The sequence below is a fragment of the Aedes albopictus genome, chromosome 3, assembly GCF_035046485.1.
Source record: "Aedes albopictus strain Foshan chromosome 3, AalbF5, whole genome shotgun sequence".
Classification (NCBI taxonomy): Eukaryota; Metazoa; Arthropoda; class Insecta; order Diptera; family Culicidae; genus Aedes; species Aedes albopictus.
This window is the reverse complement of record NC_085138.1, coordinates 419,866,850-419,888,718: the sequence shown is the minus strand read 5'-3', so window position 1 is coordinate 419,888,718 and position 21,869 is coordinate 419,866,850. Positions and strand designations below refer to the sequence as shown.

Sequence of the window (21,869 nt, the reverse complement as noted above, 5' to 3'; positions counted from 1 at the left end):
TCGGAGGTGTGAGTGGTCATCGCCTTACCGCGATGCGATAAGGGGTGGTGCTGATGCTGATAAAGCAATCTTGGAAAGTTCGAGGGGTGTAATTGATTTGCAAATTATTTCAAATGCTGTCAGGAAGGGGTGATTAACCCTCGATAGGTAACCATGAAAAATGGGGCTTGGGACTTGGGACTATATAGCAAGGTGAAAATGTTATGTGGGATTTTCAGCCCTGAATGCTGTTTGGATGACGAAAATCGTGCGTTTGATGCTTGCAGGTACCTTTTTTAGATCCATTCATGTGTGTCCTAGTCCTTTAACCCTAAAAGGGATACCTTCATGGCCTCAGTTTCGTCACCTCGCTGAGTGTCTTCCATCAAAGACGAGCTCTGAAAGGCGCCTGGGGTCCAATGGACCCCAGGTATCCCTTTTAGGGTTAATTAAAGCCTGCGCACTTTAGAATCGGTACACTTTCAACCGGCTGCCGCTCAAAAACGGTGTCACTTGGAAAAAAGTGTTGTTAGAAGCAATTGAAGCTTATCTATTGTAGTTTGTAGGAAAAATATAAAATTTGCTGTTTTTATATTTTTAGATGAACTATTGATCTGAATTCGTAAATAGTGCCAGTTTTTTCTGCACACATTGAGCAAAAACCAATCATAGTCAGATTCAAGATTTATGTAGGAATATATAATTACCAAATACACCAATTACGCAGTATAGAATAGTTGTTGGTATTATGATTGTTGATTAAGGGAGGTAAAACATTCCGTGAGTGTTTTAAAATTTCCAATATAGCTATGGTAAACCTTTGAAGGATTTTATGGAAAATCCAAGGCTTGTATAGATATTTAAGGCCAAAAAAGTTGTTTTCGCATAAACTTTAGTTCGACAAATACGCATACGGGAAGGATACCGTCAAATGGGGTAACTTGCAACACTTTTCGACTTTGAAGCAATATCATTGAAAATCTATGCATTTGAAACACGCTGTGAAGCATCGTGTACACTAATTACCACGAGTAGAATACTATGCAGGACTTCATTTACTAAAAAACGTTGCCACCTAATCAGGAAGAGCGAAATACATGCTTGTTGCAAGTTAGTCCATCTGTGGGGTAACTTGCAACACATGGCGTGAAGCTAAGTAAGCTACCATTAAACTGTATTAATATTCATATTCTTGGTCATATTGTAAGTTTTTGATTGCAATGCATGAAAAATGCTTTGAAAAGATGTACATTAACCAACGGAAATACGATTTTTCGGTAAAGGGCTGGTACTTGGGTTGGTAGTTATTATAAGCGAGAGTATATCTTTTCACAGCAGGTCTTACGTCTGTCAACTATAAAATATATATGGATCTCATGACTCAGTAGTAGTTACAAAATGTCAACAATGCTTAATGTAATTTGTTGAAAAGGTAAAGTGAGTCATCTTTAGGTAATGTTTAGTTTGAAGTGGTGTTTGGCTACTTCAGCTAAAATAATATGAATGGGTGTTTAAATTCAACTTTGTAAACATCAAATCCGTCAATTTGGGCATTCTATTGAAATGATTTACTCCATCTAGGTTCAGAATAGATGTTGGTGGTTGTTTTAGAACGTTCATAAACTGAATTAAACTTTCATCAAGGTGAAGCATGAATAAAATTTTAAAATGTGGGAATCCCTAACAATGTTTGGAAGTCTTGTGCAAAAAAAATGATAAAACTGAGTCGACATTTGAAAATAAGCACGTTACGTAATTAATCAATGATCCATTTCGATTATTTCTGTCCGAAATATCGTGAAATAAAAATAAATTATAGAAAGTTTTGTGAATTTCAACTGTTGCAAGTTACCCCATAGTGGATGTCGAATACGATAATGATTTTTTACATTACTTAGACGATAAGTTTATCAAACTTTTATCGTTCAGTTGAGCTTACTATTAGATACCCTAACTACAAGGAAAGTCATCAGACTGATCGCACTTATCATAGGAGAGAGGTAAAGCACGATTTTCATACTTGTTTTTATGGCATAAAATGAGCAAACCGTTTTAACAGTGTAGCTAAACAATAAGCAAAGAAACAAAACTGATTTTTTTCACTAAAACGATCTTTGGTACAAATAATATTGATAACCGAAATGGTGGAGCATACTAGCTTTCATTATAATGTGAAAAAAGTTCACAATTATTGTATGCCATCGTGTTGCAAGTTACACCGCTGTTGCAAGTAACCCCGTTTTACGGTACTATACGAATAGTATTGGTATACAAGAAATCAATGATTTGATGCAGAACAATATAAATAATCGTGACTTGAAAGCTGTATGGACTATTGCTGACGAAATTCATTGCATGTGTTTTGATGGCGTGGAATATCTAACGATTTTTTCAATAAAACTGAATCTACTCAGATTTTTTTTTTATTTGTGATCATAGAATCACATCTATAGTTCCATAATCTATATGGTTTTCAGTGTTTTATCCATGTAAACTATTTTATTTTGGGCTTATTATGAGGAGTTAGCCTTATGACTGTTAATTTTCGACTACTGTGAGGGAAAACTGCTAATAATTCCAAAAATAATCCAGATTTCGATATGAATTAAATTGGGCCACTTGAATTGGGGAATTATAGATCCAAAAAACGATCCCAGGAAACATTTTTTCGAAAAAAATTACTTTGAGTAAAATTATGTTTTGAATTTTGCGTGAATGGACAATAAGGCTATAAGTTTATTATGGTCTTGTGAACCATATTTGTCAAGAGTTTAATGTCGTAACTTGTTTTGAGCATATATTTGATGAATATAATTTTGTCTCTTGTGGAAATATCAGCCCGTAATCTGTGAAATTTGCGAATGTTGACGATCATTGGTTTGTGCAGAATGAAATGGCATGAATTTCACAATCAGGTCAAAATTTTATCTTGAAGAAATAAAAACTGAATTTTTCATATTTTTCCTACAAAATACAATAAATAAGCTTCATTTGCTTCTTACAACATTTTTTTCTAGGTTAAACCGTTTTTGATCTGCAGCCGATTGAAAGTGTACCGATTCTAAAGTGCGCAGGCTTTATGTCTATTTTATTTCTTCTCGAACGCGTATTCAGTTCACAGAGTTTACTACATCATGGGTCTGACTAAAAAAAAATTCGATTATGTAGTGTTAGTGTATCCATCTATAAAATCGGCCACAACGATTTTTCCAGTAATTCTGTCAGTGTTTATTTCTGCAATTTCTTTGGAAATACATCTTGAAATTCCCTGGCCTTGGATTATATCTTCCAGGAAGCTTTGATTTCAGGCAAGTGGCCGATGTGCTTTGCAGTAATGATTGGAATAGCTGAATGTATAATCAATGGCAAACAATTCTGTAAAAATCCGATCTTCAAGTCATCTGATATAGTTATACTGATCATGCTGCTGCATAGTATATGGAACATTTGTCGAAGTCATTTATGTGCCGGGAAAATATAATTCCAAGTTGGTGAGAATATTACAAACTGAGGGAGGGTAATGGGCCAAGTCAGACCCCTGAATGGGCAATGGGGGTTAGTGTATGGGAATGCCATTGAAGGTTTGTAATATTCTCCGAGGCTTTCGAAATCCAACAGGGCGCGTCCCCGGGTTGCGGATAGGGGGAAAAGGGAGATTTTTCGCATTTGTACTGTAATCAGCCAATGTGATATTATCTCCTATGGTGTTGTAGTGCTAATGAATGATCTCATTCTATGGGAATTCGAACCTTATAATGTATTGTTTATTAACTTCAATTTTCTAAGCTTGACAAGGTTTTGAAGACAAACATGAGATGAGAGAATTGCCTAATAGGAAAGTCACATCAGCAAAGCTTTTACATATGCAAATGCTATCCATGGGGTCATGTCTAGCATTTAATATGTATATGGCAATGACTGGTTCTTACCTAGTAGGGACAGTACGCGGACAATTCGATTAAAGGCTTAATTGGGAATAATATATTTTCCAGAACTGAAGGGACATTTTTTCCGGGGTGACTGGCGAGTCGGAGAGGGTAGAAGTTTCCGTTTGTTATAATTGACAAAATAAACAATCGGGCGCTTTTTCTTTCTATGACTTGCTTGGCATTTTGTGGATTTTTGTTTTGTTTGGTTTTGGAAGGTATGCGATTCACTATTGAGCCTTAAAATTATTTTGCATCTGAATAGCATTGATATTGTCAAGTCAGTATCAACACCCTAATCCCACACCAAAATACCCTTTTCCTACCCCATGGCGTTTATGTGGTCAGCAAAGACTATTCAGCCATTACCCCTTCTTATCATCGGCTTTGGACTGACTTGCGCTCTCATTGCCCCACCAAATGCTGCAAAATGAAAATGAAATGAAAATGAAATACATCTCAAAATTCCTCCCAGGGTTTTTACACGATTCCTTTCGTATTTTGTCACGCCATTTGTCTTGGTATACCTTTTTGAATTCCTTCCGGATTCCTACCAGATTTTTTTCCAAGATTCGATAATTTCTTTCCGGAATTCTTGCTTGAGAATCTTCTAGGATTCCGGAATTCCAATTGATTTCTCCTGGATTTTTACATACAGAATTTTATGTCATACAAATCATACAGAATTTCTCTAGAGATTTTCTCAGTTTTGCTTCCAAGAGTTCCCGTGGATTTCTACCAGGATTTATCCCGAGATATAGACAAGAGTTTCTCTCAGGAATACCGCAGATGTTGTCGCGGAATTTATGTTAGTGTTTCTCTCGGGATTTCTTTTGAAGGTGATATAGCTGTTTGTTCCGGGATTTCTTCCGAAGTCTCTTCAGTGATTTTTTCAAGAAAGTTAGACTTTCTCTAGAGTTTCTTCTTGGCTTTCTACAGAAGTTTCAGCTGGTATATTTTCCAAAGGTTCTCACGGGATTTCTTTTTATATTTCTCTCAGAGCTTCTGAGAGAAAGATTCCTTCCGTTGTTGATCCTGGGTTGTCTCTCAGAGTTTTTCAGAATTTATCCTGGACTTTCTTCTTTGTTTTAGAGAATTTTCTGAGATTTTTGCAGGAGCTACTGCTGGTGTTTCTCATGGAACGTAACGTTTTTTTTCGAATATTTACCAAGGCTTTTTCTTGTAGTTGATTATCTAATTTCTTGCAGTGATCCACCTGAGATTATTTTCTTACAGATTTTCAGACCTCTTCCAGGAATCTCTACCAAAAATTATCCCGAGATTCTGGATGCTCCTCTTTGGGATTCCTTTAAAAGTTGCTCCCGGTATTCTTGCAGGATGTGTCTGTCTGTCTGTCTGTCTGTCTGTCTGTCTGTCTGTCTGTCTGTCTGTCTGTCTGTCTGTCTGTCTGTCTGTCTGTCTGTCTGTCTGTCTGTCTGTCTGTCTGTCTGTCTGTCTGTCTGTCTGTCTGTCTGTCTGTCTGTCTGTCTGTCTGTCTGTCTGTCTGTCTGTCTGTCTGTCTGTCTGTCTGTCTGTCTGTCTGTCTGTCTGTCTGTCTGTCTGTCTGTCTGTCTGTCTGTCTGTCTGTCTGTCTGTCTGTCTGTCTGTCTGTCTGTCTGTCTGTCTGTCTGTCTGTCTGTCTGTCTGTCTGTCTGTCTGTCTGTCTGTCTGTCTGTCTGTCTGTCTGTCTGTCTGTCTGTCTGTCTGTCTGTCTGTCTGTCTGTCTGTCTGTCTGTCTGTCTGTCTGTCTGTCTGTCTGTCTGTCTGTCTGTCTGTCTGTCTGTCTGTCTGTCTGTCTGTCTGTCTGTCTGTCTGTCTGTCTGTCTGTCTGTCTGTCTGTCTGTCTGTCTGTCTGTCTGTCTGTCTGTCTGTCTGTCTGTCTGTCTGTCTGTCTGTCTGTCTGTCTGTCTGTCTGTCTGTCTGTCTGTCTGTCTGTCTGTCTGTCTGTCTGTCTGTCTGTCTGTCTGTCTGTCTGTCTGTCTGTCTGTCTGTCTGTCTGTCTGTCTGTCTGTCTGTCTGTCTGTCTGTCTGTCTGTCTGTCTGTCTGTCTGTCTGTCTGTCTGTCTGTCTGTCTGTCTGTCTGTCTGTCTGTCTGTCTGTCTGTCTGTCTGTCTGTCTGTCTGTCTGTCTGTCTGTCTGTCTGTCTGTCTGTCTGTCTGTCTGTCTGTCTGTCTGTCTGTCTGTCTGTCTGTCTGTCTGTCTGTCTGTCTGTCTGTCTGTCTGTCTGTCTGTCTGTCTGTCTGTCTGTCTGTCTGTCTGTCTGTCTGTCTGTCTGTCTGTCTGTCTGTCTGTCTGTCTGTCTGTCTGTCTGTCTGTCTGTCTGTCTGTCTGTCTGTCTGTCTGTCTGTCTGTCTGTCTGTCTGTCTGTCTGTCTGTCTGCCTGTCTGTCTGTCTGTCTGTCTGTCTGTCTGTCTGTCTGTCTGTCTGTCTGTCTGTCTGTCTGTCTGTCTGTCTGTCTGTCTGTCTGTCTGTCTGTCTGTCTGTCTGTCTGTCTGTCTGTCTGTCTGTCTGTCTGTCTGTCTGTCTGTCTGTCTGTCTGTCTGTCTGTCTGTCTGTCTGTCTGTCTGTCTGTCTGTCTGTCTGTCTGTCTGTCTGTCTGTCTGTCTGTCTGTCTGTCTGTCTGTCTGTCTGTCTGTCTGTCTGTCTGTCTGTCTGTCTGTCTGTCTGTCTGTCTGTCTGTCTGTCTGTCTGTCTGTCTGTCTGTCTGTCTGTCTGTCTGTCTGTCTGTCTGTCTGTCTGTCTGTCTGTCTGTCTGTCTGTCTGTCTGTCTGTCTGTCTGTCTGTCTGTCTGTCTGTCTGTCTGTCTGTCTGTCTGTCTGTCTGTCTGTCTGTCTGTCTGTCTGTCTGTCTGTCTGTCTGTCTGTCTGTCTGTCTGTCTGTCTGTCTGTCTGTCTGTCTGTCTGTCTGTCTGTCTGTCTGTCTGTCTGTCTGTCTGTCTGTCTGTCTGTCTGTCTGTCTGTCTGTCTGTCTGTCTGTCTGTCTGTCTGTCTGTCTGTCTGTCTGTCTGTCTGTCTGTCTGTCTGTCTGTCTGTCTGTCTGTCTGTCTGTCTGTCTGTCTGTCTGTCTGTCTGTCTGTCTGTCTGTCTGTCTGTCTGTCTGTCTGTCTGTCTGTCTGTCTGTCTGTCTGTCTGTGTCTGTCTGTCTGTCTGTCTGTCTGTCTGTCTGTCTGTCTGTCTGTCTGTCTGTCTGTCTGTCTGTCTGTCTGTCTGTCTGTCTGTCTGTCTGTCTGTCTGTCTGTCTGTCTGTCTGTCTGTCTGTCTGTCTGTCTGTCTGTCTGTCTGTCTGTCTGTCTGTCTGTCTGTCTGTCTGTCTGTCTGTCTGTCTGTCTGTCTGTCTGTCTGTCTGTCTGTCTGTCTGTCTGTCTGTCTGTCTGTCTGTCTGTCTGTCTGTCTGTCTGTCTGTCTGTCTGTCTGTCTGTCTGTTTGTCTGTCTGACCCTTATGGATTCGGAAACTACTGGACCGATTGACGTGAAAATTTGTATGCCGGGGCGAAGACGGCGAAGGTTCTTAGCATTGTCTAAGACATCTCTCCCTCTAAAAATGCGGCTCCCATGTAGATGAATTTGCGGGGCACTTCTCTGAAGCTGTTGTTGATGATGATGATGATGATTGTGTACCCACCATCAGCGCAAGAATTACCTATGGCTGTATCAGGCAGAGTCATACCGGAAGGGAATGATCTAAATTCACTTGATACCTTCGGTAGACAACACGATGGTTGTTATCTCGTGACAAAGTCCGGCCACCCCACGAACATTTGCCCGGAAACCAGTTAATTTAGCTTCCTTAGGCTACCCCGCCTAAAATCTCGAGTATCATGTCATTTGAATATAATTAAATATTCAGTTGACCAATCTCCTGATTTCACCTGAAATAATAAATATCATTATTATGATGTATAGAATTGTAATTGACCCCTATAAAAAATTACAATTTTATTTACCTGTACAGCGCTGAAACAAATCGTTATTGTTAAAATCAAGCAATTAACACTAAAACCAATGATGTATTAGTAATGAAAAAAAAAAAATACAAAAATAGCACAAAACACAAAAAAGAAACCCAATTCTGATCTTGTAACCTTTCTGCTTTTAAATAAATAAAGCTGGAAGATTACAAATTAAAATTTGTTATGGTAGATCTTACGCCGTAACGCACCATTATAAGGTGATCTACCCACGTTACGGGTAAGGCACTTCTCTGAGGCTGTTTGTCAAAAACACATAGGCAGGCAGTACGACGTTTGTCGGGACAGCTAGTATAAGATAATAATTTAATAGTTCCATATATTCCTTATAAATATTCAAGCATGAAAGCTGATCTCGATAACAGCTCAATTTAATGAAGTTCCCTTCTTTATACTATGTTCTCACAAAGCAAACATTACCGATTTGGAAGCCTTATTCAACGCACTTCGTAATTTGTCCGGCTATTTAGCGATAAGATAAGATTATTTCAGTCTTTTATTGAGGCTTTGCTATCGTTGGGTGAGCGATACTATCTGTTCCTAATAGGGAGATTTACTAATTTACACCAGACAGACTGTGTTGAGGAGACTCGTACCCACATTGCCGGATCTAAATTAATAATTATAGCTCGAACTAAACGGCTGGGATGGTCGCAAGTTCTTATCAGTATTTGCAGGGCTTGCAAACCTTGCTTTTCTTATTTGAATTATATTTACATGCACTGGCGTTGCTGCTTGTAGAGGCCAAGGCGGTTAGGGAAAGCTTCTACGAAGGTCTTCTATGTACCTACATTTGTATGATGCGATGAGAGAGTCCGTGTAATCAGTGTTCAGCTATCAAATGTTGGTTGATTTTGTTTACCTTTTCTGACAATCAAGCTTAAACTGCGACATCCAGTCGGTGTGTGCAAACTTAACTGCAACTCTATGCTGCCGATGGACGCATAAATGTCACATGTGCAAAAACAGACAATCGAGAAAATCTCGTCCAAAGTTCGAAAAAATAAATTGTCTCAACTATGAAGCATAAATGCCGAATCGTGTTCTAACATCAACTAATTTTGAATTTGAGCACTAATTTTTGTTTTAGAGCCATTTTGAAATTTCATAGGATTTCCAATGAAACGTGACGATTATGCGTCCACTTATCAGAATGTGACAAATCGGCGTTGCATTTTTTCAACAATTTTCGGAACAAACTACCTATTTTTATTTCCCTATATGATAGTACACCATGATATAAGTTCATGGTCTGCAAAATCTCAATGTTGCCAAAAATGCACATGTGACAATTATGCTTCCACCGGCAGTATGGTGCACATACGTATTTTTAATTGATCCGCTTTGCGAAGGATGTGGATTTAATGGTTCTTCGTTTTTAAAAGCAAAAAAAAAATGACTTTTTAATGGACTTGATCAGTTGTTGAGATAACAATGTGTTCGTTAGCTATCATCAATAAACTTGTTTTGGTAATTACTTAGTTGTTTTTGGTCAAATCACCCTTCCATGAGACTAAAAATTCTAAAAAAAATTTTCAATCTTCAATCATATGTATTGTCAAACCAACTGAGTCAACATTCGGAAGCGCATTGATATCATCCGCACTCACGTGACTCTCACTAATCATTTGTTGTCTGACTAAACTTGCGGCGAGACGCCCCAAGTCTTCAAACGGCCTTGACTGGAATCGTTCGGAGCGGAACAGCTGTATGCTGCAGTGCACGCTCGCTACTAAGGCAACGCAACGCATCGCATCAGACAGAACATCGATCAAAACATTTTCCGTTGTTTTGCCTTCGCGCTCCGAAAACACAACTTGTTCAAACGTAAAAACCGTCAGGTATTTACCGCTCAATGGATGCAGTAGGAGTAGCTATACGTTCAGTAATAACTCGTTTTGGTTCTGTTTATCTAGCCACAGAATGCGTATTGGCGAACGACGCGCCGCGCAACTGGATCTTGTATTTATCGCCTTCCAGCAAATTGCTTCTTGGCCGTCGTCGTCGTCACTCTCAGGCCGTCACCACTAGGCCCAATCCAGTTCTTGGTGTTCATGCTACTTTGCAAACCCTTCAATCGTGTTTTTGATAGAACGAAATATGAGTCATTTAAATACGTAGCAGCGTACAGAACCCTAATTGCAATTCAACTGCTTTTTGGTTCGTGATTCGGAAAACTGGTTTAGAAAAACCATGTTAAAGTTGAAGGGTGTCTGAAGTTAATGCTTCAAAATCTTGAAGATGGCTATCCGAATCAAGAACAAATTTTATATTTATATTTCGTTTTCATTCGATATCTTTTTCATAGTGTACCATACATTAAGGTGCTGATACACTATTTGCCCAGACCCCAAATGTTTGGCTTATTGTTTGTTCCTGTTTATTAATTTAGTTGCCTTTATATACGTAGCAAATATTATTTTTTTTTTTCAAAGATTTCTTGTTCTTTTGAACATAGACTGTTTTCATATTTGTTCTTTGTTGGAATGTTGTAGCTGCTGTCTTCTTATTAGATACTTTTCAAGCACAGGATATTTTTTTTATTCTTCAATCACTTAACCTAATTACAACTCTTTTGTCCACTAGGGCACTGTGTGAGCGATTCCAATTGGCACTTACACTTTGTATAGCGCCTAAATGTATTCTATTCTTATTCAACTATATCTAACTGATTGCCTTTGCGATGCTGTCACTTTTCTACCCTGTCTATGGTACAATAGAGGTAATCACGTTCAAATGTATGCGTGCCTTTTTTTGTAGATGTAGTTGTGAAACTGCGAGGAAAATATTTGCACTCTTACCCCGGACTAGACGTGTGCGCCGAAGCAGTTTTCACCGGCGGCAGCGGTTATAGTAATTTGAGGCAGCGGCGGCGGCGACGCCGGCGCCACGCCGTTCGCCTTATTCGGCGGCGGCGGCGGCGGCGTAATCGGCGTGACCATATTTTTTAGTGAAATGCTAAAAGACGATAATGCAGAATAATTTGTTTCCTGTACTTAAATACAATTTTCATCTACTGTAGATGATCTACATATTTTGTGTGTAAGGTGTCAACACTTGTGTTAACGTATTTTTATCAGAGATTTCAATAAATAACTATCCTTGCAAGAATTATGCTACAAATTTTAGAGAGAATCCTTGAGCATGTTTACCAGTAAATTTATAAAGGATTCCCCTCGATAGAAATTCACAACGCCTCTTCTTTGGATATTTCTTTTCTAAAACTAATCAGTGCTGTCATGGTAAAATCTGTTTTTTTTAGTTCTGTTAGGGTTTTTTTTTTCAGGAATTACTCGAAGGATTCTTTCATGCGTTTCTTTAGGAATTCCTCCAGGCAAACTCTTAATAGATTCTTCTGGAATTTTCTCCAGGGGACTTCCTGGAAGATCCTCAGATATTCCTCCACATTTGGGATCACAAACTTCTCTAGAGATTTATAGAAACCTTCATGGATTCTTCAGATTTTTTTTCTGGTTACCCGGAGTTCCATAAAAAATCACTTCAGGATTTATTTCTTGACGTTTCTCCAGGAATCTCTTAAAAATATCTTTTTGGAATTACTGCACAGCATTCTCCAGTTTCCAAGGACATTTCTTTTTGCGATTCCTTTATGAATACTTCACAATTTCTTCTGGGGAAATTGTATCAGGGAGTTTTGTCCACTAATATCATGCAGACATTGTGCAAGATAACTTTTTTCTTTCAAGAACCCAGACATACAGGAGTTCTTCCAGGATTTGTACCAAATCATCCTTCAACAATTCATAAGGGGATTTATTCAAGAATGCTTTTAGTATCTTTGTCTGCTATTTCTGCACGAATTCCCGGTGAATTGTTTTCAAGGATTCCTCCAGAAACTTTTTTATGATTTAATTCAGAAATTCCTCAAGGATGTTCTTTAAAAATGCCTTCAGTGATTTCATCAGAAACTAGTCCAAGATTTTTTTCCTTAATTTTTTCCAAAAATTTATCATTAAATTCTTCTAGAAATTCTTTCAAAACCATTTCAGGAGTTTTTTACCCTGTTGGGGAAATTAGACTACTGCGTCCAATTAACTGAACTTTTGTGGTGAATCTAAGGAACTCCTCCAACGGTTGTTTCTGAAATTGTTTCAATAAAATTAAATCTGATAAGGAAATTTTTAAACATTTCTATAGATTTTTTTTTCAAATAACTCCAAGAATAACTCCTTTTTTGTAATTTCATAAAATACTTCTGTAAATATCGTTGGAGTAATATCTCAAAGAATTCCCGGAGGAATCTCCAAATGAATCCCAGTAAATATTTCTGAAATATCCGCAGGAGGCATTTCAAAGAGAAACCTTCTAGGCATTTCTTCGGTTACCCCCGAAGATATTTTACAAGGGATGCCTTGGAAGAAAATCATTGAAAAATGTTTGAGGTAATCTCTTACTGACATTCAAGAAAAATCATTAAACTACTGAAGAAGTCTTAAGTGATATTTCAGATGGAATTCTTTTTGAATTTTTTCAACTGAGAGAGTTACAGCGGTAATTTCTTTCTTGCTGGCAGTCTTATGTGTTGGCTCACGAAACAATTATTTTCGCTTCAACGTTTCGATCCCTGTTTGGATCTTCATCAGGGGATCTGAGTATGTATTTAAAAAATACAGATGGCGTATCGAAGTGAAGTACTAAAATACCATACCGTAACTTGAATTTCAGGCACAAACCACAAGATAGATAGCTTAAATGAGTAAATTTTCATATGACTTTTCCCGACATGCACAGACAACAGTACAGGCCAAAAGATTATGGACATTGACAAATATTTTTTTGTAAGTGAAAGTTTTTGTATTTTTTTTCTTCCATGTTATCGATACTTTAATGTTCAATGTTTTATGTTCAATGTACCCTCCCCATTTTTTAAATACATATTCAGATCCCCTGATTAAGATCCAAACCGGGATCGAAACGTCGGAGCAAAAAAAAAAATGTTTCGTGAGCCAACTCAGATGGAATTCTTTAGTAGGCTTTAGATGGAATCCATGGAGGAATTTCTGAAAGAATCCTTGGAGGAATATTTGAATAAATTGTTTCTCCAATTCCTGAAGATTATGTGAAAGCATTTCAAGGAATTTTCTGAAATAATTCTAGAAAGAGTTGCTAAAGAAATTTCTGGAAACTCTCCCTCTGACACCCTTGGTGGAATTCCTACAAGGATTTATTAATAAATATTTGGAAAAAATCCGAGACAAACAAAATTCATGGAGGATGTTCGGAAAGATTTCCCGAAAGAATTCATGAACATATTTTTAAAAGAACCCTTGAAAGAAAGTCTGGAGAAATACTCTAACTTCTTTATAGGTTCCTAGAAATTTCCAAAAGAATATATGTAAAACTTTCTAGGAATTGTTATTGAAGATATTTCTAAATTTCTTCAATAATCCGAAGAAAAATTCTTAATGGTATCCTTGGCAGAATTTTAGGAGGAATTACTGGTGAAATACGTGAAGGAATATCCGAAGTAACTCATGAACTATATGTTTTTTTAGAAATCACTGAAAGAATATCTACTGGAATTACAAATCAAAATCATGGAAGACCTTCTGAAGGATGCCCCGGAGACACTCCATGAAGAAAATTATAGAAGAAGCCCTAAAAGAGTTTTCGGATTATCCGATAGAGGATGTTCCTGAAAGAACCCTGGGATAACTGTATAAATATAATTTCTGGAGTTATTTCTGAAGGACGAACGTAAGTTACGCCACGCTTATTCATGGAATTTCTAATAAATCAATGGCGCCATTTCAGGAGGTTCTCCATAGAAATTCTTTGGAAAATTTATGGAGCAACTTAAAACATCTCCAAAAATATGTCTGAAGATACATTAGATTTTTTTTTTAAGAATCCTTGGAGAAGTTCCTGAAAGAATTCGGGACTTTAAATTTTCAAAAAACAAAACGCTGTTAGAATTTCAGGAATCTATGTGGGGTTTTCTGAAACAATCCCCGGGGGAATTTCTGAAATAATTCATGGGGATGGAGTTTTTTTAGAAGAACTCTTGGTGAAATTTCTGGAGGGTCCTCTATAGGAATTTCTGAAGATTGCATGGCATATATGTCTTTAAAAAAAGGTTCAAAAGAAGGTTATTACCTTTCGGCTCGCATCTCTATCTGATAATAGCTCACTCGGTTCTGTAAAGTTAATTTCCTTCATTGTGGATCACGCTTTAAGGGGGAAATGAGTTTGGATTTTCTAACACATGCTCGCTAAATTTTCTCACATGTGTGAGTTTTCAATTGAAGATGAAAAAAATACTCGAATTTTCACCACTATCTGATATCGAGTTATTTTAAAATTTGCTTCAACGCTTGCTCAAGACACTTACCATTTCATTGAGACCAAGAAACACAACATTTTCACAATATTTCACTGCAAAACTGCTATTTTATAAATTGTGCGCTATATTTTTCAAATCCCCCCCCCCCCCCCCAACGCACACCAGCTCGTACCATTTCACTAGCACTATTTTACCGGGAACAGTCTCACTTTTTAATTGCCTCTCGAAACGTAATTGCTTCCATAATCGGAGTGTAAAATGTTTCACCGGCTTCACAAATGGAATAATATTCACTATATCACGAAAAAGTTCGCGGCGATAGCCACACAATCGCGAAAACTGCACAAAATCGTTTTTCACTTTCCATTCCCGTAACGTGGGTAGATCACCTTAGAATGGTGCGTTGCGGTGTAAGATCTACCAAATCAAATTTTGATCTTGATATTTACCGTATTTATAAATATTCCAAGATCAAAGTTTGATGCACTTTTTGTGTTTTGGAGTATTTTTGTTTCAATGTACAGCTAATCAACATTTTATTTCAGCAGGATTCAGGTAAATTTATCGTACGATATAAATGATATTGTAAAAATTTGTAACTGTGGCGAGCGTATCACTAATATGTAGCTTATTTGACGTACGTATGTTATTTTATATTTCAGATTAATAGTAATTCAACCAAATGCCATCAACATGACGAGGAAAGCAGTCTAACAATGGTGTGCCTGAACGTTGACCAAGCGTATCCTTTGGAGTTTACTCTTCCACTAACAACACCCAAATTCCCGTGACGCCTAGGCCTGAGAGCTCGTAGAGTTGTCTACATCTTTCATAGGTGTCCAAAACTAACTATCCTTTCCCATTCCTCAGCAGTCGCAAGGACGTGGCCAGGACAGTGCTCGACCATTGGAGGATTGCGTTAGTCTTGTCTAAGAGTCAAAGATTAGTCCCAAATCTTTGTGCTTTGGTTCGGACGGGAAGGAGGCAACGCTCATAACAGCGGTCTAGGACTGTACCACCTACGAATTTGTGCGACTCGCTTAATGCTAATGCTATGCTAATGCTAATGCTAATTGCATGGAATATATGTCTTCAAGAATGTCATTCCAAGAGATAAACAAAGAATATGTAGGAGGATGTAGGATGTGTTTGTGAACCTAATGATGATATAATAAGCCAAGAATTTTGTTGATAATTCGTTATGGTTTACAAAATAGACTCGCTTTGTTCGTACAATAGAATAAGTGAGGATCTTCAAAGTATTGCTGTTAGAAATCACTAAAGTAAATTACATAAAAAATGTTACAAAAGATAGACAAGAAAAACTTCAGAAAAATCCTCCTAATATGCAGAAGAAAAAACAATAGAAATTGTTCAAAAATTGCTATCAGGTTTAAATATATGATTCGTAAAGTGTTGGCGAGAAAAAAAACTTTGTCGTTTTCTCATCGGCGTGGGTACTTTTGTTCGGCGGCGTGGAAAAATATGAACAGCGGCGCGCCGGGTCAATTCAACTGGCGGCGGCGGCGTGAAAAAATCGTCGGCGGCGGCGGCGCGGCGCGGCGGCGCACACGTCTAGGGGTTAGTTTTATCATTATTTACCCGTTTTACCCAATTCGATTGGGTACTATTTGTATATGCAATCTGAATAGCCTTTGAATCGGCGTGCACTTTTGTGTGAGGAAAAATTCGCGCTAGTGTTCGTGTGTTGAAATGTCACTTATCTCTATGATGAGCACGAGGATGTTAATGTGTGGCTTTTGTTCCTTAACCAGTCCGCTTGGGGTTGATTCGGCGGAATAGAAAGCCAAACTGACTCCGAAGCCACACCGTGAACACTCCTTTATTATAAACCCATCTCTCTTTCGGCTTAGATGCCAATGCACAACACACTCGCGTTTGTCTCTCAATTTGTCAATTAGCAGCATTTCGTGCCTTCTAATTACAAGTTTTTCCAGTATGTTTCAAACATACCAGCAGATCTGGTAAAATACCAGTAAAGTGCAATATAATATAATTGAGAAGCACTTTACATAAGTAACTGCTTTTCAACGAATTGTCCATTCGACTAAATATTTGTCAATGTTTCCTCTTCCATTTTCGACGAAATGTTATTTGACCAAATGTCATTCGACCAAGCGTTATTCGGCCAAATATCATAGATTCTCATATACTCACTCATCTCTACACACCTGGTTAAATCTTTGCCAGAATTTATATTATGTCTCTCAAGAAAAATCAGAATATGGAGATTACCTGCCTCTGGCGTCTGATATAAGCGCGGCAGTCACTACCCAAGTAACCACAAGCATTATATCATAACATTAATTCAATCGTATAATAGTTTAGCTAATGCAAGATAACTTTTATTTTACATCTGTCAAGTAATGAAGCGTTTAATCTACATTATGAAAGCATTGAAGCATTACGAGATTTTGACAGTTCTGTAAAGTTCTATAGGGCCGTTGCTTAATGCTTCATTGCATTACCATGTTAAAAGCTTTATAGCAATCAAAAATGCAAGCATTTATTACTATATATATATGCCTTTACTAAAGCTTCCATCGTTGTAAACAGAAAAATACCCCTCAGTTCGAAAAAAAATCTGTAAAACATTTATGGAAACAGAACCATTCAGAACAAAAGAAAATCAAACCAAAATTTCATGGATTACTGCGTTGCACTTAGATTATCATGCTCAGATGTTGCTGTTTGAAAATTTATATTATGTATGGTTTTTGTGGTTTCTGGTTAGGATATGAAAACAATCAGATGCTGAGGGAACAAAAATTATGTGAGGTATTGGTTTCCTTATTTAACATAATTTATTTTATTTTATTGTTTCTTATTTATTGTATTTTTTGGTAGAAGTGAGCACGTATGAAAACAAAAAAAAAACAGAATCAACACAGACGAATTTATATTCGAGAGTAAGATAATTGATGACATTCAGATTTTTTAGAGTTGCTGCAAACACAACTCAATAAGGCACGAGCTAAGTATACGTTACCTTATGTTGCACATTTTTCGAGGTGCAAAATACATGGTATCGTAGCACACAGCGTTAGCGCGTCTGAGTTTCATCGTGGTCCGGTTTCAGAAGTTTAGGTTCAATTCCCGAAATACAATAAAAACATCAAAGTGAGAGTATCGGAACAGGTATGAGAAGATAAATCATGCATTAAGTATGTATTCCATACGATTTGATTGCATTAGCTATATGGTACAAGCATTTTATATGCTTTAGCAATCACCACAGTAAAGCTTGCTTTAAATCAACAATAGTAGCGCCACTTTCGACTTTAAACCTACTTTAATGGTGCCTATATGACAAAACAACTTTATATCGCATGTCATCTAAGACACTATAAAGCGAAATTAATGCTCTATATTCAGCGTCATGGTTACTTGGGTAATCATAACAGCGTCACCAGATTTAAAAGTATTTTATTCCATTATATAGGGTTTGACAGCCAGTACATACACTCATTCCACTGAGCCACTTTTGCAGTTAATCACAAATACATTCAAAAATATCTGTCACTTCGCGAAACCCACGTGCTTTTGTTTTTGGCGGGAACATATTTTCTTTTGTTTTGTCTTGCGAGTGTCATTGCGGCTGTATGCCTTGCGAGCGTACGACCGCTGCCGGACTCTAATAAAAGATAAGCGCGACAATATTTTATAAGAACAGACACAGCTTCCGATAGATGGATGGTTCTTTTTTCTTTTTTGTGGTTCTACGTTCACACTGGAACATGGCCTGCCTCCTTTCCACAGTTATTAATTGAAGGGCTTTCTTTGCCTACCATTACAAGAATATTGTAAGGCAAGCACAATGATACACTATGCCCAGGGAAGTCAAGTAAAGCTCCCGACCTGGATGGGAATCAAACGGATTGGCGATTCTAAGCCGCTAACTGGAGACCCCTGATGAATGGTAAACACAGTGAATACAGATTAGACCTGTTCACTTAAAAAATCTCCAATTCTTAAGGAGAAACTTCAACGAATACCTCTTTTTGCAAGTGAGCAAAACCAGGAAAATCAAGTGCAGCTTGGTTCGATGCTTCGTTCGTCAAATTTGTGCCTTTAAAGTTTGTATGCAAAATTGCAATGGGATTTCTTGATGTTTCACCTTAAATGAAAGAATAAGTATTCAGTCCAAAAAATGAGCCACATTAAAATTTAAGGGTGGGTGTGTCACATCGGTGTTATGTTTTTTTGAGCATTTCCACGAAAAATATACCCCGATGTCCAGAAAAGTGCATTGAAAAGATACCGGAAATGCCATTTGAATTTGATTAGGATGGAGGTTAGGACAATTTTTATCCAAATTGTGTATTTCAGAGTTACCGTCAAAGGGGGTTACTTGCAACAGCGGTGTAACTTGCAACACGATGACATACATTAAATATGAACTATTTTTTCATAATAATGAAAGCTAGTATGCTCCACCATTTCGGGTAACAAATTGGTGTGTACCAAAGATCCTTTTAGTAAAAAATAGTTTTGTTTCTTTGGTTATTGTTCAGCTACACTGTTCAAACGGTTTGTTCATTTTATGCCATAAAAACCAGTATGAAAATCGTGCTTTACCTCTCTCCTATGGTAAGTGCGATAAGTCTGATGACCTTATGAAGTTTGATAAACTTATCGACTAAGTAATGTAAAAAAACATAATCATATTCGACATCCACTATGGGGTAACTTGCAACAGTTGCAATTGATAAAACTTTCTATGATTTATTTTCATTGTATGATATTTCGGATAGAAATATTCGAAATGAATCATTTAATCATTACGTGACGTGTTCATTTTCAATTCAATTGTCAACTCAATTTTACCATTTTTTTTTGCACGCGGCTATCAAACATTGTTGAAGACTTCCATATTTTAAAACATCATTCACGTTTCATCTTGATGAAAGTTTAATTCAGTTTATGAACGATCTAAAACAATCACCAACATCTATTCTGAACCTAGATGGAGTAAATTATTTCATTAGAATGCCAAAATTGACGGCTTTTAACTTTGTAAATAGTTGAATGGGTGTTTAAATCATGTTATTTTAGCTGAAATTGCCAACCACCACGTCATACTAAAAATAACCTAAAGATGGTTCACTTTACCTTTCCAACAAATTACATTAAGCACTGTTGACATTTTGTAACTAGTACTGAGTCATAAAATCCATAAATATTTCATATTTGAGGAACGTAAGATCTATTGTGAAACGATATACTCTCGCTTATGATAACAACAAACCCTTTAATGAAAAATCATATATCAATTGGTTAGTGTACACCTTTTCAAAGCATTTTTCATGCATTACATCAAAAACTTATAAAACGACCAAGAACTAGAATGTTAGTGCAGTTAAATGGTAGCTAACTTAGCTTCAAGTCATGTGTTGCAAGCTACCCCACAGATGGGGTAACTTGCAACAAGCATGTATTTCACGCCTCCCGTTTAGGTGGCAACGTATTTTGGTAAATGAAGTTCCGCATAGTATTCTACTCGTGGTAATTAGTGTACACGATGCTTTACAGTATGTTTGAAATGTTTAGATTTTCAATGATATTGCTTCAAAGTCAAAAAGTTACCCCATTTGACGGTACTCATTTTTTTACAATTTTGCATATTTGTTCACTTAACTTATTTAGTTAGTTACTTCTCCCAAGTATTGCAATCATTTTGTTCATCAGTTTCTTATGTCTGTCTGTCTGTCTGTCTGTCTGTCTGTCTGTCTGTCTGTCTGTCTGTCTGTCTGTCTGTCTGTCTGTCTGTCTGTCTGTCTGTCTGTTTGTCTGTCTGACCCTTATGGATTCGGAAACTACTGGACCGATTGACGTGAAAATTTGTATGCCGGGGCGAAGACGGCGAAGGTTCTTAGCATTGTCTAAGACATCTCTCCCTCTAAAAATGCGGCTCCCATGTAGATGAATTTGCGGGGCACTTCTCTGAAGCTGTTGTTGATGATGATGATGATGATTGTGTACCCACCATCAGCGCAAGAATTACCTATGGCTGTATCAGGCAGAGTCATACCGGAAGGGAATGATCTAAATTCACTTGATACCTTCGGTAGACAACACGATGGTTGTTATCTCGTGACAAAGTCCGGCCACCCCACGAACATTTGCCCGGAAACCAGTTAATTTAGCTTCCTTAGGCTACCCCGCCTAAAATCTCGAGTATCATGTCATTTGAATATAATTAAATATTCAGTTGACCAATCTCCTGATTTCACCTGAAATAATAAATATCATTATTATGATGTATAGAATTGTAATTGACCCCTATAAAAAATTACAATTTTATTTACCTGTACAGCGCTGAAACAAATCGTTATTGTTAAAATCAAGCAATTAACACTAAAACCAATGATGTATTAGTAATGAAAAAAAAAAAATACAAAAATAGCACAAAACACAAAAAAGAAACCCAATTCTGATCTTGTAACCTTTCTGCTTTTAAATAAATAAAGCTGGAAGATTACAAATTAAAATTTGTTATGGTAGATCTTACGCCGTAACGCACCATTATAAGGTGATCTACCCACGTTACGGGTAAGGCACTTCTCTGAGGCTGTTTGTCAAAAACACATAGGCAGGCAGTACGACGTTTGTCGGGACAGCTAGTATAAGATAATAATTTAATAGTTCCATATATTCCTTATAAATATTCAAGCATGAAAGCTGATCTCGATAACAGCTCAATTTAATGAAGTTCCCTTCTTTATACTATGTTCTCACAAAGCAAACATTACCGATTTGGAAGCCTTATTCAACGCACTTCGTAATTTGTCCGGCTATTTAGCGATAAGATAAGATTATTTCAGTCTTTTATTGAGGCTTTGCTATCGTTGGGTGAGCGATACTATCTGTTCCTAATAGGGAGATTTACTAATTTACACCAGACAGACTGTGTTGAGGAGACTCGTACCCACATTGCCGGATCTAAATTAATAATTATAGCTCGAACTAAACGGCTGGGATGGTCGCAAGTTCTTATCAGTATTTGCAGGGCTTGCAAACCTTGCTTTTCTTATTTGAATTATATTTACATGCACTGGCGTTGCTGCTTGTAGAGGCCAAGGCGGTTAGGGAAAGCTTCTACGAAGGTCTTCTATGTACCTACATTTGTATGATGCGATGAGAGAGTCCGTGTAATCAGTGTTCAGCTATCAAATGTTGGTTGATTTTGTTTACCTTTTCTGACAATCAAGCTTAAACTGCGACATCCAGTCGGTGTGTGCAAACTTAACTGCAACTCTATGCTGCCGATGGACGCATAAATGTCACATGTGCAAAAACAGACAATCGAGAAAATCTCGTCCAAAGTTCGAAAAAATAAATTGTCTCAACTATGAAGCATAAATGCCGAATCGTGTTCTAACATCAACTAATTTTGAATTTGAGCACTAATTTTTGTTTTAGAGCCATTTTGAAATTTCATAGGATTTCCAATGAAACGTGACGATTATGCGTCCACTTATCAGAATGTGACAAATCGGCGTTGCATTTTTTCAACAATTTTCGGAACAAACTACCTATTTTTATTTCCCTATATGATAGTACACCATGATATAAGTTCATGGTCTGCAAAATCTCAATGTTGCCAAAAATGCACATGTGACAATTATGCTTCCACCGGCAGTATGGTGCACATACGTATTTTTAATTGAT

General features: G+C 37.7%; 1 protein-coding gene across 2 annotated transcripts in view; it reads left to right on the top strand.

Moving 5' to 3' along the window:
• LOC109410753 (sorting nexin-8) overlaps window positions 1-21,869 on the top strand; it is a 66,460-nt gene that overhangs the window by 1,242 nt on the left and 43,349 nt on the right. The gene's annotated exons all lie outside the window — the stretch shown is intronic.